Below are 16,489 nucleotides of genomic sequence, written 5' to 3' on the forward strand. Positions count from 1 at the left end.
CCCTGCAGCGAGGGACTAAGGGGGGGAGCAGTGTCCGCCCTGCGGGGTCTGAGCCACTGTTTCCGCTGACTGGACACTGAGCTCCAGAGGGGTCCGCCACAGGGTACCGCTCACCCCAGCAGCATGCTGCCAACCCCTTACAGAGCTGAAGAAGTGGTGAGTGAGATACCGACCCCCCTAGCAAACAGGGGGCCGGTGTGAAGATGGCGGCAGCGGGGTGGATACTGCGCTCCTGGGAAGGTTCAGCGGTACATGGTGCGGCGCGGTGAGGGGCGCCCTGGGCCAGCGCTTACACCCTACACTGGTCCAGAAGCCTGTCGGGGTCCTCGGATCTCAGCCAGCACTAATTCCTCAGGCCAATATAATCAATTAAGAGCGGGAAGACAGCGCCATTAAGGGGGCGGAGCTTCTCCTCAGAGCGGACCCTGCAGCGTTTCAGCGCCATTTTCCTGCCTGCACAGCGCTGAGAGGAAGAACAGGTCCCTCCACAGCAACTCCAGCTATCTGTACACGGTACCAGGGGGTTGCAGAAGGGAAGGGAGGCTGTAATACGACTGTGTATCCTATTAAGGTGCACAGTCAGCGCTGACCAGGGGTCTCCCTTTGCTACAAGCGCTGTGTGTGGGTTGGCTCCAATCTCTTTGTCTCTCTTGCCATTCTTGAGCGGGAAACTCTGTCTGCCCTCACCTGTGTGTGTGTGTGTAGTGTTTGGTGGTCTCCTTTAGCTATGTCCAGGGACACTGTGTCATATGCTGCAGAGGATTTATCTTCCCAGGATGATCCCATTCCATGTAATCAGGATAGCACTGGTTTAGCATAGATACCAGCAAGGGAACCGGAGTGGTTTTCCTCTCTCAAATCTTGGATTTCTCAGATTTCTGACAGGGTTGCAAGTAATGAATCTGCAACCCAGGTATTACAGAGCTCTATGGCAGTATGGCTGGTTTCTGGTACCTCAGGACGCCCCGCTATATACCCCAACAAATGTGCACTCGTGCAGGTCACACAAGACGACACGGATACCGATTCTGATACCATAGACTGTGATGGGGATGTGTTACGGGGGTCCGCATCTCTTGCAAAGGGGGTGCAATTGGTGATAGATGCTATCAGGGATGTGTTGAATGTTAATGATACCACACCTGAGCAGGTTGAGGAGGCTTATTTCACTGAAAATAAAAAAGCCTTGTTAACCTTCCCTACATCAAAGGATTTGAATGCTATTTTTGAAAAAGCATGGGTAAACCCTGAGAAAAAAATTCCAGGTCCCTAAAAGGGTCCAGGTGGCGTCTCCTTTCCCTGAGGAGGATAGGAAAAAAATGGGAAAACCCGCCGATTGTTGACGCATCTGTGTCCACAATCTCAAAGAAGGTGGTTTTGCCTGTTCCAGGATCTACCGCCTTAAAGGAGTCTGCTGATAGAAAACTTGATGACGCTTTAATCAATGTACACTGCTTCAGGGGCCATATTACGTCCCACCATTGCTACTGCATGGATTGCAAAGGCAATAGTAAAGTGGTCGGCTACCTTACTTGAGGATTTGGATACGATGGATAGGGATGACAATGCATTATATTTACGCAACATACATGATTCAGCAGGTTTTATGGGTTCCATGGCTGCGGGAATATCTTCCATGTCTGTTTCAGCTCGTCGGGGACTGTGGTTGCGCCAGTGGTCGGCCGACGCAGAATCCATAAAAAGTGTGGAGTCCCTACCCTATACAGGTCAGGATCTCTTTGGGGAGGCTGTAGACGCGTGGATATCCACGGCTACAGCGGGTAAGTCTCCGTTTCTTCCCTCAGCAAAACCTGCTCCGAAGAAATCCTTCTCTTCATCTGCGCCGCAGTCCTTTTGGCCTAACAGGCCTACAAAGGCCAGAACGTCCAATACCTTCTTTAGGGGAGGTCGAGTCAAGTCCAAGAAAGCTGCAGGTTCCCAGGAACAAAAGCCTGCTTCAGGTACGCCAAAGTCCTCCGCATGACGGTGGACCGCGCGGCCTGGAGGTGGGGCCAGTGGGAGCCAGACTCGGACACTTCAGTCACGTCTGGGTATCGTCCGGCCTGGATCCCTGGTGGATAGATATTGTATCCCAGGGATACAGGCTGGAATTTCAGTGTCTCCCTCCTCATCGCTTTTTCAAATCAGACTTACCAACTCTGTTGGCAGACAGCACTGTACTACAAGAAGCTGTCCAAAAACTGGTGGAGGCACAGGTCATTGTGCCAGTACCGCCTCATATGCAGAACAAAGGTTACTATTTGAACCTTTTCGTGGTACCGAAACCGGATGGTTCGGTCAGGCCCATTCTGAACCTGAAATCATTGAACCCCTTTCTAAAGGAGTTCAAGATGGAGTCTCTCAGGGCGGTGATATCGGGTTTGGAAGACGGGGAATTCCTGGTATCACTGAATATCAAGGATGCGTACCTCCACATTCCGATCTGGCTGGCGCATCAGGCTTATCTCCGTTTCGCATTGCTGGACTGTCATTTCCAGTTCCAGGCCCTGCCGTTCGGCCTCTCCACAGCACCAAGGGTGTTTACCAAGGTGATTGCAGAAATGTTGGTTCTCCTTTGCAAACAGGGTGTGAACATCATTCCATATCTGGTCGATAAAGGCATCTTCCAAGGAGAAGCTGCTGCAATTCATTGTTCTCACAACACGCCTCCTCGAGAGTCATAGTTGGATTCTGAACCTTCCAAAGTCACATTTGGAACCAACCCAGAGATTGTCCTTTCTGGGAATGATCCTGGATACGGAAGTGCAAAAGGTGTTTCTTCTGCAGGAAAAGGCGTTGGTGATACAAGCTGTGGTCCGTGATGTCCTGAAGCCAGCCCGGGTGTCGGTTCATCAATGCATTTGCCTATTGGGAAAGATGGTGGCCTCTTACGAGGCTCTCCAGTACGGGAGGTTCCACGCTCTGACCTTCCAACTGGATCTCCTGGACAAGTGGTCGGGATCTCATCTCCACATGCACCAGAGAATTTGTCTGTCGCCGAGGGCCAGGATTTCACTCCTCTTGTGGCTCCAATTACCTCACCTTCTGGAGGGACGCAGGTTCGGGATTCGGGACTGGGTCCTTCTAACCACGGATGCGAGCCTTCGGGGCTGGGAAGCAGTCACTCAAGGAGTAACCTTCCAAGGATGGTGGTCAAGCCTGGAATCCGGCCTGCCCATCAACATCCTGGAACTAAGAGCCGTCTACAACGGTCTTCTTGAGGCGGCCCCTCTTCTAAGAAATCGGGCCATTCAAGTGCAGTCGGACAACGTAACAACTGTGGCTTACATAAACCGAAAAGGCAAAAACAAAGAGCAGAGCGGAAATGTCAGAGGTGACAAGAATACTCCTCTGGACAGAAAAGCACGCGTTGGCGCTGTCAGCCATCTTCATTCTGGGAGTAGACAGCTGGGAAGCAGACTTCCTCAGCAGCCATGATCTCCATTCAGGGGAGTGGGGTCTCCATCCGGAGGTGTTCAAGGAAATAACAGACCTTTGAGGATTACCTCAAATAGACATGATGGCCTCTCGTCTCAACAAGAAGCTTCGGCGTTATTGTTCCAGGTCGAGGGACCCACAGGCAGTGGCAGTGGATGCCCTGGTGTCTCCATGGGTGTTCCAGTCAGTGTACGTGTTTCCACCACTCCCACTCATCCCAAGAATTTGAAAGCTCATAAGGAGAACAAGGGTTCAAGCGATCCTCATTGCCCCAGACTGGCCAAGAAGGGCTTGGTACGCGGACCTTCTGAATCTACTGCAAGAAGAACCGAGGCCTCTTCCTTTTCGGGAGGACCTGCTGCAGCAGGGGCCGTTTGCCTATCAAGACTTACTTCGGCTACGTTTGACGGCATGGAAGTTGAGCGCCTGATACTTGCTCGGAAGGGCATTCCGAAGAAGGTTATTCCTACCCTGATACAGGCTAGGAAAGGGGTAACGTCTAAACATTACCATCGTATTTGTAAGAAATATGTCTCTTGGTGTGAATCCAAGAAGTTTCCTACGGTGGAGTATCAACTTTGACATTTTCTCCTCTTCCTGCAAGCAGGTGTGGATATGGGCCTGAGATTAGGATCTGTGAAGGTCCAGATTTCGGCCCTATCCATTTTCTTTCAGAAACAATTGGCTGCTCTCTCTGAGGTTCAGACTTTTTTGAAGGGAGTTCTGCACATCCAACCTCCCTTTGTACTGCCTACGGCGCCTTGGGACCTTAACGTGGTGTTGCAGTTCCTCCAGTCGGATTGGTTTGAGCCTCTAAAGGAGGTTGAGGTCAAATTTCTTACATGGAAGGCGGTCACGTTGTTGGCCTTAGCTTCTGCTAGATGCGTGTCCGAGTTGGGGGCTTTATCCTGTAAAAGCCCTTACTTGATCTTCCACGAAGATGGAGCTGAGCTCTGGACACGTCAGCAGTTTCTTCCGAAGGTTGTGACGGCATTTCATATCAACCAACCTATTGTGGTGCCAGTGGCTACTGACTCCTCAATTACTTCAAAGTCCTTGGATGTTGTAAGGGCTCTGAAGATATATGTGAAGAGAACTTCTCGTCACAGAAAGTCGGACTCTGTTTGTCCTATATGATCCCAAGAAAATTGGGTGTCCTGCTTCTAAGCAGACTATTTCTTGCTGGATTAGGTTCCTATCCAGCACGCTTATTCTGCGGCAGGATTGCCGTGTCCAGAATCTGTTAAGGCCCTCTCTACTCGTAAGGTGGGGTCTTCCTGGGCGCCTGCCCAGGGTGTCTTGGCATTGCAACTTTGCCGAACTGCAACTTGGTCTGGGTCGAACACGTTTGCAAAGTTTTACAAGTTCGATACTTTGGCCTCTGATGATCTGAAGTTCAGTCAATCAGTTCTGCAGGAGCCTCCGCGCTCTCCCTCCCGTTCTGGGAGCTTTGGTACATCCCCATGGTACTATTGTGGACCCCAGCATCCTCTAGGACATAAGAGAAAATAGGATTTTGGTACCTACCGGTAAATCCTTTTCACGTAGTCCGTAGAGGATGCTGGGCGCCCGCCCAGCGCTTTGTTTTCCTGCAAACGTTATTTGGTTCAGTACAACTTCTTTTTAGTTGAGTACTGCATTGTTACTTGGTAAGTAATGTTTCAGCGGTTGCTGAGTGTTCAAGCTTCGTTGGCTTGACGTGCCTTGTATGTGTGAGCTGGTATCAATCTCACCACTATCTGTGTATAATCCTTCTCTCAAAGATGTCCGTCTCCTCAGGCACAGTTTCTAGACTGAGTCTGGTAGGAGGGGCATAGAGAGAGTAGCCAGCCCACACTCTCAAACTCTTAAAAGTGCCAATGGCTCCTGGTGGACCCGTCTATACCCCATGGTACTAATGTGGACCCAAGCATCCTCTACAGACTACGAGAAAAGGATTTACTGGTAGGTACCAAAATCCTATTATTTATGTATTCTGTAATTGGGTGCTGTGGATCCCTTGTGGTGCCATATAAAAGATGATCATAATAATTCTCACCACCAAATACATACACACCACAGGATGAACATAAAATGAGTCGCAGGACACCTGCTGCTTCCACCATCTCAGCTTGTAATACTCAAATGTGGAGGATATGGACCAGAATAATCATCCATTTTCCTCCGAAATTGCCTCATACTTAACATGCGATGAATATCTTGCAATACTATTTTGAATGTTTTTACTGCGGAGTTTGAGTATATTTTAATGCTACTTGCAAGTAATGGACTGTAAACATTAATTTATATATACTAATTTAAACACATTTTGGTTGGGACAGCTAATTCCCTCTTCTGTATCTGTTATGGGACGTAATTTATTTTGATAGATCAGTCCTGTGGCACTTTAGAAATTAGCTGGAATTTACTCTGCTTGGCACAATGCACCTGTTTAGTGATATAAAGAATGCCTGCAAATGTCCTAATAATATTTAAAGAATGCATGCATGTCCATAAATAAATGTGTTCTGGTGATTGGGGCGCATCTTCTGCTATTATGCTGCCACTATTTATGCTGCAGCTCTTCAGCCCCAGCCAGCAGCTATGGACTAATGGCTAGGAATGGCCATCGACCATTGATGTTCCTGAAACATTGATGGTTGGGACCTAGTGCCCGATGGTTTTACCATCGATGGCGGAAGATCAGATAGTTTTCAGCCATTGATGGCGGGTGTGGTAGCCGATGGTGATGTTATTTCTCTGACGTCCTAGTGGATGCTGGGGACTCCGAAAGGACCATGGGGAATAGCGGCTCCGCAGGAGACTGGGCACAAAAGTAAAAGCTTTAGGACTACCTGGTATGCACTGGCTCCTCCCCCTATGACCCTCCTCCAAGCCTCAGTTAGATTTTTGTGCCCGAACGAGAAGGGTGCTCACTAGGTGGCTCTCCTGAGCTGCTTAGTAAAAAAGTTTAAGTATAGGTTTTTTATTTTCAGTGAATCCTGCTGGCAACAGGTTCACTGCACCGAGGGACTAAGGGGAGAAGAAGCGAACTCACCTGCGTGCAGAGTGGATTGGGCTTCTTAGGCTACTGGACATTAGCTCCAGAGGGACGATCACAGGCCCAGCCATGGATGGGTCCCAGAGCCGCGCCGCCGGCCCCCTTACAGAGCCAGAAGACTGAAGAGGTCCGGAAAATCGGCGGCAGAAGACGTCCTGTCTTCAATAAGGTAGCGCACAGCACCGCAGCTGTGCGCCATTGCTCTCAGCACACTTCACACTCCGGTCACTGAGGGTGCAGGGCGCTGGGGGGGGGGCGCCCTGAGACGCAATAAAAACACCTTATATGGCAAAAAATACATCACGTATAGCTCCTGGGCTATATGGATGCATTTAACCCCTGCCAATTTTTCCTTAAAAAAGCGGGAGAAAGGCCGCCGAGAAGGGGGCGGAGCCTATCTCCTCAGCACACTGGCGCCATTTTTCCTCACAGCTCCGTTGGAGGGAAGCTCCCTGACTCTCCCCTGCAGTCCTGCACTACAGAAACAGGGTAAAACAAGAGAGGGGGGCCACTAATTTGGCAGATAAATCTATACAGCAGCTATATAAGGGAAAAACACTTATATAAGGTTATCCCTGTATATATATATAGCGCTCTGGTGTGTGCTGGCAAACTCTCCCTCTGTCTCCCCAAAGGGCTAGTGGGGTCCTGTCCTCTATCAGAGCATTCCCTGTGTGTGTGCTGTGTGTCGGTACGTTGTGTCGACATGTATGAGGAGGAAAATGGTATGGAGGCGGAGCAATTGCCTGTAATAGTGATGTCACCCCCTAGGGAGTCGACACCTGACTGGATGGTCTTATGGAAGGAATTACGTGATAGTGTCAGCACTTTACAAAAAACTGTTGACGACATGAGACAGCCGGCAAATCAGTTATTACCTGTACAGGCGTCTCAAACACCGTCAGGGGCTCTAATGCGCCCGTTACCTCAGATGGTCGACACAGACCCAGACACGGACACTGACTCCAGTGTCGACGGTGAGGAAACAAACGTATTTTCCAGTAGGGCCACACGTTACATGATCACGGCAATGAAGGAGGTTTTGAACATTTCTGATACTACAAGTACCACAAAAAAGGGTATTATGTGGGGTGTGAAAAAACTACCCGTAGTTTTTCCTGAATCGGATGAATTAAATGAGGTGTGTGATGAAGCGTGGGTTTCCCCCGATAAAAAACTGCTAATTTCTAAAAAATAATTGGCATTATACCCTTTCCCGCCAGAGGTTAGGGCGCGTTGGGAAACACCCCCTAGGGTAGATAAGGCGCTCACACGCTTATCAAAACAAGTGGCGTTACCGTCTCCTGATACGGCCGCCCTCTAGGAACCAGCTGATAGGAAGCTGGAAAATATCCTAAAAAGTATATACACACATACTGGTATTATACTGCGACCAGCAATCTCCTCAGCCTGGATGTGCAGTGCTGGGGTGGCTTGGTCTGATTCCCTGACTGAAAATATTGATACCCTGGACAGGGACAGTATATTATTGACTATAGAGCATTTAAAGGATGCATTTCTATATATGCGAGATGCACAGAGGGATATTTGCACTCTGGCATCAAGAGTAAGTGCGCTGTCCATTTCTGCCAGAAGAGGGTTATGGACGCGACAGTGGTCAGGTGATGCGGATTCCAAACGGCATATGGAAGTATTGCCGTATAAAGGGGAGGAGTTATTTGGGGTCGGTCTATCGGACCTGGTGGCAACGGCTGGGAAATCCACCTTTTTACCCCAGGTCACCTCTCAGCAGAAAAAGACACCGTCTTTTCAGGCTCAGTCCTTTCGTCCCCATAAGGGCAAGCGGGCAAAAGGCTACTCATATCTGCCCCGGGGCAGAGGAAGGGGAAAAAGACTGCAGCAGGCAGCCTCTTCCCAGGAACAGAAGCCCTCCCCCGCTTCTGCCAAGTCCTCAGCATGACGCTGGGGCCTTACAAGCGGACTCAGGCACGGTGGGGGCCCGTCTCAAGAATTTCAGCGCGCAGTGGGCTCACTCGCAAGTGGACCCCTGGATCCTGCAGGTAGTATCTCAGGGGTACAAATTGGAATTCGAGACGTCTCCCCCTCGCCGGTTCCTGAAGTCTGCTTTACCAACGTCTCCCTCCGACAGGGAGGCGGTATTGGAAGCCATTCTCAAGCTGTATTCCCAGCAGGTGATAATCAAGGTACCCCTCCTACAACAGGGAAAGGGGTATTATTCCACGCTGTTTGTGGTACCGAAGCCGGACGGCTCGGTGAGACCTATTTTAAATCTGAAATCCTTGAACACTTACATACAAAGGTTCAAATTCAAGATGGAGTCACTCAGAGCAGTGATAGCGAACCTGGAAGAAGGGGACTATATGGTGTCTCTGGACATCAAGGATGCTTACCTCCATGTCCCAATTTGCCTTTCTCACCAAGGGTACCTCAGGTTTGTGGTACAGAACTGTCACTATCAGTTTCAGACGCTGCCGTTTGGATTGTCCACGGCACCCCTGGTCTTTACCAAGGTAATGGCCGAAATGATGATTCTTCTTCGAAGAAAAGGCGTCTTAATTATCCCTTACTTGGACGATCTCCTGATAAGGGCAAGGTCCAGAGAACAGTTAGAGGTCGGAGTAGCACTATCTCAAGTAGTACTACGACAGCACGGGTGGATTCTAAATATTCCAAAATCGCAGCCGATTCCGACGACACGTCTGCTGTTCCTAGGGATGATTCTGGACACAGTCCAGAAAAAGGTGTTTCTCCCGGAGGAGAAAGCCAGGGAGTTATCCGACCTAGTCAGGAACCTCCTAAAACCAGGCCAAGTGTCAGTGCATCAATGCACAAGAGTCCTGGGAAAAATGGTGGCTTCTTACGAAGCGATTCCATTCGGCAGATTCCACGCAAGAACTTTTCAGTGGGATCTGCTGGACAAATGGTCCGGATCGCATCTTCAAATGCATCAGCGGATAACCCTGTCTCCAAGGACAAGGGTGTCTCTCCTGTGGTGGTTACAGAGTGCTCATCTTCTAGAGGGTCGCAGATTCGGCATTCAGGACTGGGTCCTGGTGACCACGGATGCCAGCCTGAGAGGCTGGGGAGCAGTCACACAGGGAAAAAATTTCCAGGGCTTGTGGTCAAGCATGGAAACGTCACTTCACATAAATATCCTGGAACTAAGGGCCATTTACAATGCCCTAAGTCAGGCAAGGCCTCTGCTTCAGGGTCAGCCGGTGTTGATCCAGTCGGACAACATCACGGCAGTCGCCCACGTAAACAGACAGGGCGGCACAAGAAGCAGGAGGGCAATGACGGAAGTTGCAAGGATTCTTCGCTGGGCGGAAAATCATGTGATAGCACTGTCAGCAGTGTTCATTCCGGGAGTGGACAACTGGGAAGCAGACTTCCTCAGCAGACACGACCTCCACCCGGGAGAGTGGGGACTTCACCCAGAAGTCTTCCACATGATTGTGAACCGTTGGGAAAAACCAAAGGTGGACATGATGGCGTCCCGCCTCAACAAAAAACTGGACAGATATTGCGCCAGGTCAAGGGACCCTCAGGCAATAGCTGTGGACGCTCTGGTAACACCGTGGGTGTACCAGTCAGTGTATGTGTTCCCTCCTCTGCCTCTCATACCCAAGGTACTGAGAATCATAAGAAGGAGAGGAGTAAGGACTATACTCGTGGCTCCGGATTGGCCAAGAAGGACTTGGTACCCGGAACTTCAAGAGATGCTCACGGAAGACCCGTGGCCTCTACCTCTAAGAAAGGACCTGCTCCAGCAGGGACCCTGTCTGTTCCAAGACTTACCGCGGCTGCGTTTGACGGCATGGCGGTTGAACGCCGGATCCTGAAGGAAAAAGGCATTCCGGATGAAGTCATCCCTACCCTGATCAAAGCCAGGAAGGATGTAACTGTGCAACATTATCACCGTATTTGGCGTAAATATGTTGCGTGGTGTGAGGCCAGGAAGGCCCATACAGAGGAATTTCAACTGGGTCGTTTCCTGCATTTCCTGCAAACAGGACTGTCTATGGGCCTAAAATTAGGGTCCATTAAGGTTCAAATTTCGGCCCTGTCGATATTCTTCCAAAAAGAACTAGCTTCAGTTCCTGAAGTTCAGACGTTTGTCAAGGGGGTACTGCATATACAGCCTCCTTTTGTGCCTCCAGTGGCACCTTGGGATCTCAATGTAGTTTTGGGGTTCCTAAAATCACATTGGTTTGAACCACTCACCACTGTGGACTTAAAATATCTCACATGGAAAGTGGTAATGCTGTTAGCCCTGGCTTCAGCCAGGCGTGTCTCAGAATTGGCGGCTTTATCCTATAAAAGCCCTTACCTAATTTTTCATACGGACAGGGCAGAATTGAGGACTCGTCCCCAATTTCTCCCTAAGGTGGTTTCAGCGTTTCACTTAAACCAGCCTATTGTGGTACCTGCGGCTACTAGGGACTTGGAGGATTCCAAGTTGCTGGACGTAGTCAGGGCCCTGAAAATATATGTTTCCAGGACGGCTGGAGTCAGAAAATCTGACTCGTTGTTTATCCTGTATGCACCCAACAAGCTGGGTGCTCCTGCTTCTAAGCAGACTATTGCTCGTTGGATTTGTAGTACAATTCAGCTTGCACATTCTGTGGCAGGCCTGCCACAGCCAAAATCTGTAAAAGCCCATTCCACACGAAAAGTGGGCTCATCTTGGGCGGCTGCCCGAGGGGTCTCGGCTTTACAACTTTGCCGAGCAGCTACTTGGTCAGGGGCAAACACGTTTGCTAAATTCTACAAATTTGATACCCTGGCTGAGGAGGACCTGGAGTTCTCTCATTCGGTGCTGCAGAGTCATCCGCACTCTCCCGCCCGTTTGGGAGCTTTGGTATAATCCCCATGGTCCTTTCGGAGTCCCCAGCATCCACTAGGACGTCAGAGATAATAAGAATTTACTTACCGATAATTCTATTTCTCCTAGTCCGTAGTGGATGCTGGGCGCCCATCCCAAGTGCGGATTGTCTGCAATACTTGTACATAGTTATTGTTACAAAAATCGGGTTATTATTGTTGTGAGCCATCTTTTCAGAGGCTCCTCTGTTATCATGCTGTTAACTGGGTTCAGATCACAAGTTGTACGGTGTGATTGGTGTGGCTGGTATGAGTCTTACCCGGGATTCAAAATCCTTCCTTATTGTGTACGCTCGTCCGGGCACAGTATCCTAACTGAGGCTTGGAGGAGGGTCATAGGGGGAGGAGCCAGTGCACACCAGGTAGTCCTAAAGCTTTTACTTTTGTGCCCAGTCTCCTGCGGAGCCGCTATTCCCCATGGTCCTTTCGGAGTCCCCAGCATCCACTACGGACTATGAGAAATAGAATTATCGGTAAGTAAATTCTTATTTTTTTTCCATTGAAGTGGCACTGCGGTGCAGCGCCGCATAAACACATGTTCTGGGCCGGCCTCCGTTAATATTATAATCACCAGTACTTTGTTTTTTGTGTGACTGCAGCTGCGGAGTCCGGGCAAGCAAGCTGTGAGTCAGAAGTCAGGGCCGCTCTGTTCCGCCTCTCCCCGCCCACCACTGTACTGTAGTCTACTAGTATTTTGCCCAGTCTATCAGGTAGGAGAGAGACTCATTGTCAATTACTACTGGCTAGTCTCTCTCACTGCTGCTGCTGTCGCACCCGGCTCCCAGTCCAGAGAGTCGCTGCCTGCTGCACCTGCTCCAGCGTTGTCGGCATGGCAACAGGCAATGCGCTCTCCGGCGGCTGGATGTTGTAGTTGTGCATGTGCAGATAACTGCGTGACGTGCTTAAAAAGCTTCTTCTACGCATGCGCGGCTATTCGATGGCAGGACCCATCAATGGAACATGGTACAATTGTTTCTAACCATTGATGGTTCCTGCTAAAATAGCCATCGATGGCAACCATCAATGGGGGATGTGCTGATGGCCATCCCTACTAAGGGCCTAATTCAGATCTGATTGCAGCAGCAAATTTGTTAGCTAATGGGCAAAACCACGTGCACTGCAGGTGGGGCAGATATACATGTGCAGAGAGAGTTAAGGGGGGTACACACGGAGCGATAATCTAAGCAATCTGACTAGATTGCTTAGATTTTCAGCAACATCGCTCCGTGTGTAGCCCCCTCAGCGATAGCGATGCGCGGCCCCGCACATCGCTATCGCTGCTGCTAGATTGGCCTGCATGCATGCAGGCCAATCTAGCGGGTTGCTCACTTCACCCGCTGGGTGAAATGAGCGGCCCCCCCGTCTCCCCCCGCACGCTCAGCACAGATCGCGCTGTGCTGAGCGCCGGGAGAGATGTGTGCTGAGCGGTTCGCTCAGCACACATCTCTTCCAAATCGGGCCGTGAGTACTGGCCTTTAGATTTAAATTAGGCCCTAAGGCCATTGGAGTTGCTCCTGAAGACGTTTGAATCCAGGAACCTCAAGGCCTGCAACAATGCAGTCCTGAGTATTTCAGCTGTCACTGCTACCTTGGGGTTTGGCTGCCCGCGCTCTGCAGTTGATTTTAGCTAAGATGGGAAGCTAGACCCCTGATCAGATCTACTGGAAGTAAAATGGGTGGGGATTTATCAAAACTTGGAGAGAGATAGTCATGTTTTCAATGTATATATTTTAAAGTGCAGTGAAAGAACTGTAGTCCCTCTAGGTGCTGTAACTCTATAGACATTTTATGGAAAAGTTCATTGAGAAATCTAGAATTTGACTGCAAAAAAATAACCTACAGCGGTGTTTCCCAAACTCTGCCATTATAGTCCATGTTTTAAGGGTATCCATGCTTGACCACAGGTGACTTAATTAGTAAATCAGTCAATTTGATTTAACCATTTGGACTTGAGTATTGATAGCCTTAAATCTGTATTGTAATGACAGAGTTTGGGAAACTGTGGCCTACAAGTACGACTAATGGGCTCTACACACTTACTGATCCACCGCCGAGCTGCCCGACTGGTGACTCTGCGGCGGGGGGGGGGGGAGTGAAGTTTCTTCTTTCCCCCGTCACCCGGCTTCATAGCACTGCATGCTAATATGGACAATCTCGTCCATATTGGCCTACATGCGTAAGCGACGGGGCACCAACGATGAACGAGCGCGGGGCCGTGCTTCATTAATCGTTAGTGCCTACACACTGCACGATATGAAGGAGTTCTCGTTCATTAATGAACAAGAACGTTCGTAGCGTGCATTTTATCTGCCAGTGTGTAGGGCCCTTAATGTGTTTGTGTTATTTTTGTAGGGTTTGGGGAGGTGGAACACATTAGGGCTTTATTTGCAAGCCGACACTTTCCCGAGTTGTTTAATCCGGAAATTTAGAAGGTCATTTCTTTAATAGCATAAGTGAAACACCCTATTGTTTTGATAATAAAAGCATTTCCAGTTTACATTTTAGGCTTAAGCATGCCAGGCAGTGGTGTAGATACCTTGGTCTCTTTATAATAAAGGTTAAATCAATTCTAGCATATATGTAGTGGCAAAAGAAGGAGGGGCGTGCTGGGATAGCAGTTTTATAGCAGTCATATTATAATTAACATTTGAAGCCTGAGATCTGCAGAGACCAACATGACATCAAACATTAATGTGCTTTGCATCCATGTCTCCTGCATGACACCGTGCAATGATGTGCATGTAACACACGTCTAAATGGCATTGGCGTTCCTGTTTACTATTTATATAGTAACAATTTGTATAGCAGCTTTTTGCTGTAAGATATTAAACCCTGTGTGTGGCTGGCATGCAGTGCCCTCAGGGATTACGTATATGGCTGGTGTGTAGTGGGGTAAAGAAACAGGACGAGTCCTAGTAACTATAAATAGACTGGGAATGGCTGGCTGCTCATCCTGTACAGCACTAGCCATCACTATAGTGACCACCAGTAGGGATTGCCAGGGAGCCCAGGCTGCTGCCATCACGTACTGACAGAGGGAGATGGGTATATGTACTATTTGTGATCTGCTGCTGTATACAGTCCCTGGCCCTCCCCTCTGCCGCACTGGGAGCTGTACGCGTCCCCGCGGCGGCCCCTCCCCCTCACCTCTAACGCTGGCTGTGAGCGGGTCATGTGACTGGCTGCAGTCGGGAGCGCGCCGGCAGTGCTGCGGCAGGATGGAGAGCGCAGAGATCATGGCTGTGGTGATGGGGTAGGTGCCATCTGATCATTTGTGTGTATCCTGTATGTGGCAGGTACAGGGCACGGGCGTTTGAGCACCCCAGCGGTGCCAGTCATTAGCGGCGGAGACATGATAATGGCGGAGGTGCCATTGTGGCTGTCGCAGTCTGTGCTCGCTGCTGGTGCAGATGACATGGGTGAGATGTGACACAGCCGCCTGCTCCAGCTCCCACTCTGTAACATACTGTAGGCGATTTATACCCCGATGATAGGCATAATAACGGGAATGTCACTGTTGCATTGCGATAGAAGCCGCTGTCACAGAACAAAAGGGGCCGGCTGGCTGTGTGGGGGGTGCAGGGATCTGGCACAGAGAGCTCATCATCATATTCTCCTCTTATGCTGCACCCATTCCTCTTACTATAGTCCTGTGCTTGTGTGCAGTTTCTATTCTGTCGCATCTAATTGGTCTCTTGCTTCTGAGTGACAGGAGGTTATAGGTAGTAATATAAATGAACATTGTTAATGTGGATAATAATATTATGGTGCTCTGTAGAAGACCTATGTTATCTAGGTAATTCTAATAATTGTGATTATTCTTTGCAAATGATCTGTATTAGTGATGCAATGAGATATTTGTCTGAGAAAGGAATGACTTGCCTGTTCATGATGGCGAATGTGAGAGGATGTGATAATCTTGCACCTTGCTGGTGCCTGTGTGTAATATTGATGACAGCAGTGGGAACACCCAAAGAAAAGACTGGACGCACTGCTTGCAGAATCCCTATTCCACATATGGAGCTGGAGCAAGTACCTAATGCAATCTGTTAGATTCATGGGTTCAGATATATGGAAATGTTTTTAGACTTGTATTTAATGCATTAAAAATCAATTTCTGGAAGATCAGTGCACTGATACACTCAAGCTGTATTATTTGGATGTTTATTCATAAATAATGAGAATTCTAGTGTGATAGCGCACGTAAGTATGTGTTTATTTTCATTTCCAAATAATTGTATCCATTATTGTGTTCTACTTCTAACTCTGTCCTTGAAATGGTCCTCCCAGTTGAAAAATTAAAGGAATGCCACATATAAATGTTTAGAAAAATTATATTTTTTTATCATCACATTTATGTAAATTGAATCCCTTTTATGGTTTTACAGTCTTATTCTGTTCCTTGCTAACATGCTAATTCTTCCATGGGCAATTTTTGCAGATGTTACTTTGTGCTTCGTTTGGAAATGTATCTCTGTCCAGCGGTGTTATGATTTAAAGGGGAATAGGGCACACAGTACCACTGCTCTTACCTGCATTCTCACATAATTTGTAACCAGTTTGATATACTGTATATTCAGTATTACCCTGGTCATTGAAAGTGATGTAGACAAATTTCTTGGCTTGTGTTTTCCATGTGAACCAGTTTGGCCATTTCAGAAAAATGTGGCCATAAATGTGCTGTCACTGCACGTATTAGCTGTACACCATGCTATATGGCCATTTTATAAGATAAATAGTCAAAGCTGTCCTGTTTGGTTACGTGAGTATGGATAAGAATCTGATCACTCGTATAGTTTAGTCTGATCGTGTGTTGCCACCTTTTTATAACCGTAAAATCTTACCCTTTGCTCGCAGGAAGCTATCAAGCTGACCTCTCATAGTGGGCAGTACTGTTCCTTATCCTGGAAGCAAAGGAAATTCCATGAGAATGACAACACTTTGTTCATAATAATAGATAAAGATCAGTCTTTCTGCAATAAATACATAACTGTTAAGGCTATTTTCTCATACAGTCTTTAACTTGGTACATAGTATTGCAGTATAGAGGGATCGACTTGCAGTTTCTTTTTTTAGTGAGTATTCATGAAATGGGGAACCTGTTTAGATTTGGTTTGCCAGTTTGACCAATGATTATACCATGTA

The 16,489-nt window shown here is 48.5% G+C and overlaps 1 protein-coding gene across 5 annotated transcripts in view; it reads left to right on the plus strand.

Annotated features, from left to right (window-relative positions):
• APC (APC regulator of WNT signaling pathway) overlaps positions 1 to 16,489 on the plus strand; it is a 360,826-nt gene that overhangs the window by 142,336 nt on the left and 202,001 nt on the right. Inside the window, exon 1 of one of the 5 annotated variants that reach the window (XM_063964127.1) lies at positions 14,494 to 14,597. The exons of the other annotated variants lie outside the window; for them this stretch is intronic. The gene's annotated coding sequence lies outside the window, so the exon portion shown is untranslated. Of the gene's footprint in view, positions 1 to 14,493; positions 14,598 to 16,489 lie in introns of those variants that run through there. 5 annotated transcript variants of the gene reach the window in all.

Source organism: Pseudophryne corroboree, chromosome 1 (assembly GCF_028390025.1).
Source record: "Pseudophryne corroboree isolate aPseCor3 chromosome 1, aPseCor3.hap2, whole genome shotgun sequence".
In the NCBI taxonomy this organism is placed as follows: Eukaryota; Metazoa; Chordata; class Amphibia; order Anura; family Myobatrachidae; genus Pseudophryne; species Pseudophryne corroboree.